We start from the raw sequence: 6255 nt of genomic DNA, 5'->3' as shown, positions 1-6255 counted from the left end.
CAGAATTTCAGTGTTAATCTTCCTATACACAGTTCAACTAAAGCCAATCTATTGATATATAAACAAACAAAAACTAAACTGATAGCTGCAGACATAATCAATAAAAGGCAAGCCATATATCAGTTTAGACAGGAGTTTTAGTGTTGTTCTATCTAATACACAGTCTAACAAAAGGCAAGTCATTCATAGTTTATAAAAGGATACTTAGAGCAGTTCTTCTGCATTAGATCCTACTGCATATACTATGATCCATTAGATTATATCATGATCCATTAGATTAGACTGTCAACAAATACATTTTATCAACTAAAAACTAGGGCTGCAAATGAATCGAGCCGCTCGAGTCAAAGCTCGACTCGAGTTCGAGCTCAAAATATTAAGCTCGCTCGAGTATATATATATATATATATATGTTTATTTATTTATTTTTTTAATAGTAAAATTACATATATATCCCTAATATTTTATTATTTATTAAGAAAAAATAATTATTTGTTATTTTTATTATATTAATTTCCAGAAACTCGAGCTAACGAACTGCTCACGAGTCAAAAATTCGAGCTACGTTACGAGCTGATAATTCGAGCTGCTCGCGAGCCAGAAATCGAGCTACAGCTTGCGAGCCTTGTTGAGTCGAGCTCGAGTCTGGATTTTCCTTTGTCAAGTCGAGCTCGAGCCCACTTGTTATTAAGTCAAGTTCGGCTCGAGAAGTCTAAAACTCGACTCGGTTCGACTCGTTTGCAGTCCTACTAAAAACACACTGAAGAAGGAAATTCCAACATTACGATGATGTTTCTATGAACATTTGAAACGAAACAAATGGTGGGCCTATGTATTTTTAAAAAAGTTGTATGTCTTCTGTCTATCAAACATCGCTGTGGAATTATGATGTTTGCTGGCTAAACAACCTCAGACCTCCGGAGGCCGAATAATGGCTGGCTGTCATAAATGACAGGCATGCAAGTGAAGAACAAATTGAGGAAACTAAAACGTGACTAATTTTGCATGGGAATTCTACTGAAGAACGGAATGTATAGAAAGGACTGGTCCCAATAATTGACGAAGGACTGGTCCCAAATTTTTGCCGAAGCACAATAATTTAGGACGGACCTGGATGCACAATAATTTAGGATGGATTGGTCCCAAAATTCTGAGGAAGATTGTGTGTGTTTGGATATCATTTTACTTGTAAAAAATTATATAATTGCATCATAAACATATTTCTCAATTGCTTTTTTATCTTGTTAACTCTCTTTTTATTTCATATTACAGAAAGTGTTACAGTGTTTTTTTTCAAAATATTTATTCCAAATATTCATCAATACAAACACATTCAATAATTTTGGATGGACCCGGAAGCACAATAATTTAGAATGGACTAATCCTACAATTCTGTGGAAGCACAATAAGCAGAATATTTGCACCTAGTAGCTTGATCTACTCTCACTCTTGACGCTTCTCAGTCTATAAAAGAACCATGGCAAATCGGAATCAGCCATTTCAAATCGAATCACTCTTTACGTTTCTCAGTCTATATAAGAACCATGGCAAATCGGAATCAGCCATTTCAAATCGAAGGCAAACTTTTGGAAGACAAGGAATCATGGCAATCAACAAAATTGGTGCAATGGCTATTCTTTTTTGTGGTATGTACAATTTTATTCTTTTGTATGCGAGTTAAAACCTGACTATTCATCCGATCTTTTAAAAAAAAAAAAAAAAAACAGTTTCTAGCAGTTTTCAAAATTTATAAGGATGATTTTTCAAAGTATTCGCACATTCACCTCATACGGAATTTGGCTTGCATATGATTTAAAATGATTTTGATACTGAAAACAGGAATGATTCTTCTGGGAGCAAATGTGGAAGTCAAGGCTGTCAGGCATGGGCTTCTCAGGCCCTGCCCACGAAATTGCATAGGAGGCTCCGTGTACAAGATCTGTAATGGAACGAAGACCTACACAACTTGCACCAATTGTTGCGTCTCCGACGGCTGCACTGTTTACTTTATTGGTGGATTTTCAATAGATTGTAAATGGCCTTATGCAACGTATTAATCTCATGATTGGGGTTCTGTACTCTGGATTCCTAATATCATACTAATCGAGTACTAAATAATGGGCAATGTAGTTTCCGCGAGGGTGGCATATAACTATGTAGTCTATTAGTGATTCATGAGACAGTGAATCATGTTCAATAAAATGAAAGTATATGACCAAATTCGTGATACATCATCTGGGATGATTAATTACATCTTGAAAAATTATAACTCTCCCAAAAATACGAGGGAGAAAGAGAGAGAGATAGAGACAAGTGCTAAAAGTGGATCCAGAGATTCTCTAGTCGAATTTTGTCTAATTGATATAATTCGTACAATATGTGTTGTAAACTAATAAAATTTCACTATAATTATGAAATTTGTCAACTCATATAACTAAAGTAGAGCAAAATTCACGATCACATTAAAACTATATGAGTTTATATCAAATCTTATAAATATTATATCGACCACACTGAATTGGGTAAAACTCAACTCAGGAAACCCATTGTGGCTAAAAGTTTCAAGAACTTAAGGATTCTTTCAATCTACTTGATCCACCAACTTCTTGTGCGTCATTTGTTCAGTATTATCCAGAGTAATATTATGGAGCCTTTAGAGTACAGCCTTCATTGATAATGTTCAAATATATCTCCATGAGATCAATATTCTAATCTCTTGACTTGTGCACTAATTACTCGAAAATCAACCCCAACTGATGCAGGTCACATTTTCTCACCTCCATCTTAACACTTTGACCAATTCTCCAAGACATAAAGAAAAGTCCTTTCCTATTGGATATATTTTTAAATAAAAATAAAAAACATTTCTAGCTTTACAGATATTTTACTTGATTTTGACTCTAAATCAACATAAGAAGAATATGAGGAAGAAAATTAGCTTACATAAAATAATCAAGATAACGTGCGTTACAAGTTTTTTGCTCCTTTTGTCTTGTACTTAGGGTAACTAGTATGAGAGAACGAGCATTGCATGCTGTACATATTACTTTTTTGTGATTCTCAGCCACAAAGTTTTGTTCTCATGATTATTAAAAATAAAAGAGATGCTAAGTATGTAAATCGTTGTATTACAACTAATCTTCTCCTTCAATAAAAACATATAAAAACTTGGGAATTTCGCCAATTTGGTCCCTAAACATTTTCACTTAAACCAATTTCGTCCTTGATGAAATATTTTAACCAATTTAGTCCTTGAACTAGTTTTTTACTTCCAATGTAGGACTTTTCATTGCATTTTACTCAATTTGCGTGGACCAACGGGGGTATAATTGTCACGCTGGTTTAATCTTTTGCAATTAACCACATTAGGTCAGATAATAGGGGAAATTAATGGACACGTAAAGTTCGAAAGTTATGTACAGTGGTCGTGAAGCAGGGAAGCTAGTCGCAGTTCGACCATTCTTCCCGGAAACATGCTTGGATATGCCGCCGTTCTTGTTTAAAGAGGTTGCTGGTGGTGGGAGTGAGACTGGCATCGTGCCTTGCATTGTCCTGGAGCTGAGCTTTCTTCCCAGTTTAGGTGACTGAGATTGTGTAACTGGATTCTGCAAGAAGTGGAAAGTTATACCAAAGCACTTGGAATAAATGGACACGTAAAGTTCGAAAGCTTGATGCTTGACTTCCCGTGAGTTAACTTTTAACACTTGCTTTGCTGCTGGCTCTATGGATTGGCTAAACATTTTGGGGAAACAAAACAACTGAGAAAAAGGTTTTTTGACATGAAGGCTTTAATGGTGAAGAACGGAAAACTGGATTCTGTGGTTCAGAATCGGAAGATGTGGTACATTTAATTCTAGATGTAGCAAAGGTGTGTGTAATAACATGCCTTTTTAGTCTGACTGTTTTGTGTTTCCCGTTCCTTGTAGAACTCTGGAAGAGGGCGAGCTTTGAAGCAAAAACTTTGACCGAGTACATTCAATCTAATTTGTTTCATCGGTTAATTGCAAAAGATTAAACCAGCGTGACAATTATACCCCCGTTGGTCCACGCAAATTGAGTAAAATGCAGTGAAAAGTCCTACGTTGGAAGTAAAAAATTAGTTCAAGGACTAAATTGGTTAAAATATTTCATCAAGGACGAAATTGGTTTAAGTGAAAATGTTTAGGGACCAAATTGGCGAAATTCCCTAAAAACTTTTACAAGATTTTTATAAACTTTAATTGACTTTCAATCTCATTGGAAAGCATAGAACATCAATATCAAACTAAATTAAAATCAAGATGATAAACTGCTCACATCAAACTCTCCAAAAAAACTTGTCCATAAATTTAATGAAATTCAACAGACTTCACAACTATTTTATTGAGTCTGGTACATGCTTGTATTGAATACTCAAACTAAAATTATATAGAGGAACATGAAGGATAAGGTTGTATTCAAGCAAAAAGAAGAGAAGCTCCCGTTACCAAATTCAAACCCATTAATATATTTGTGGAGTCTCTCATTGCTTAGTTAAAGAATCAAGTATGCATCAACAAAGTTAATTATCATTTCATCACACAATTCAGTTACTAGGAGAACCATCTAAATATTATGTTCGATGCAATAGTGATTATTAAGCAAGTCTAAAAAATCCCTATGAATTGCAAGTGCGCCGTTCGATTAGAAATTGAAATAAATTTATTGATGGATGTCAGAATAATTAGGAGGTATCATATTTGTTTCTGGCGAAGCGTTTGGGAATTTTGATGGACGGAATAAAAATAAAGGACTAAAATTGCACTTTCCACTTCAAAAATTAACCGTCTGAGTGCAAGTTCCACAAAAAAAAATCTAAAGTAGGTATTCAAGTTAATAACTAAAATAAGAAGCAATTTGGAGACCTTTAAGCCTCAAACAAGATTCGCACCTTGGAAGACACCAATTTTGCAAGACTACAAAATTATCTACAGAACAGGTTGACCATGATCAACAAAAGTAGTTCTGTGAACAAAAAAGTACTAAGATGAAGTGGTTTATTGATTCACAACTTTATGTGGTGTCAACTTTAAAAAAAAAAAGTTTAATCTAAACTTAATTTTAGACACCAAATGAATTGATCAAATGAACAATAAGGATCTCTTATATGTATTTCCATTGAACTTCCCATGTAAATAGCAATACATTTGACTAGACTACGTTAAAAATGAAACATACATTATATGGTGAACGACAAATACAAGCAAAAAAATAAAATGAATATCAAGAAAAATACATATCCGCTTAATGCACGACACTACAAATCCCTTGGTCCTACAAGAGATGAAATTAGGTGATAATTATGGAGAAACTAGACACAGTGTTTGATAAGACTCAAGTTGATATATTCGCATCTAGTCTTCCTACAAAGTCGAGTTTGACACTGCCTATCTGCAGAGCACGGGAAAGGGCAACGTCCTCTAGTATTAGTTAAAGTTGACTCCACAATTGTCATCAATGCGTCACCTTCGGCATCAGCTATGATAAGATGTAAATCGTAGTGCGTTTATAAGTATAAGTTGCTAGTTAAATATATTATTTGAGGTTGATCTTGGAAAAAAATATTTAATTTTGCTTTTATAGTGTTCTAATTGGTGAAAAACTCCAGTGGAGAGAAAACATATTAAAAAAGTGGCGTGAAGTATCAATGGAAGATGAAAAAGTTAAGAGAACGAGATTTTGCAGGATTGACATGTTTCAATATTTTAGCGATAACTTGAGTTACACAAATTGGATTAAGATGATTTATGATTCAATTTCAAGCTAAGAGAATTCTCTACAACTTCTATGCAGAACTCAAAGTTTGGTTCTTACATTTTCATGGCAAAAATTTCAAATTACTGAAGTACGTTTGCGCTGCGATATAGTACCTTCTAATTTGTAAAATCAACCTAAAAATCCTAAATTTTGTAATATCTTCTTGAGTAGATTTATTGATCTAGTACCTTATAATTCATCTACCAAATAAAAGAAAATATATTTCATAAAAAAAAATGAAGAATCAACAAAAATATGAGCAAATCCATCCAATATCTGAAATTAAAAAAGAAGAGTTTAACTTTCCCAACTCAAAAGAAAATCTATAGGATTTGTAAAATTAAATCCAAAAAAAGTAGAAAAAATCATGAATATCAAAACAAAAGATAAAAGAGGAAAGGGTAAACAAGTGTGCTCCTTTATCTACCTAGTTCAACTTCATTATTGTCTTCACCATCAATAATGTAAAAGAAAAGATAG

The 6255-nt window shown here is 33.7% G+C and overlaps 1 long non-coding RNA gene across 1 annotated transcript; it reads left to right on the top strand.

Moving 5' to 3' along the window:
• The first annotated feature begins 1419 nt into the window (after positions 1 to 1419).
• LOC113702839 (uncharacterized) lies at positions 1420 to 2229 on the top strand. Its single transcript, XR_011820110.1, has 2 exons — positions 1420 to 1646; positions 1840 to 2229. It is a non-coding gene; the product is annotated as an uncharacterized lncRNA (long non-coding RNA).
• The last annotated feature ends 4026 nt before the right edge of the window (positions 2230 to 6255 follow it).

Source organism: Coffea arabica, chromosome 8e (genome assembly GCF_036785885.1).
Source record: "Coffea arabica cultivar ET-39 chromosome 8e, Coffea Arabica ET-39 HiFi, whole genome shotgun sequence".
Classification (NCBI taxonomy): Eukaryota; Viridiplantae; Streptophyta; class Magnoliopsida; order Gentianales; family Rubiaceae; genus Coffea; species Coffea arabica.
Note: the sequence above shows the minus strand (reverse complement) of the source record. Positions and strands in the feature narration are given on the sequence as shown.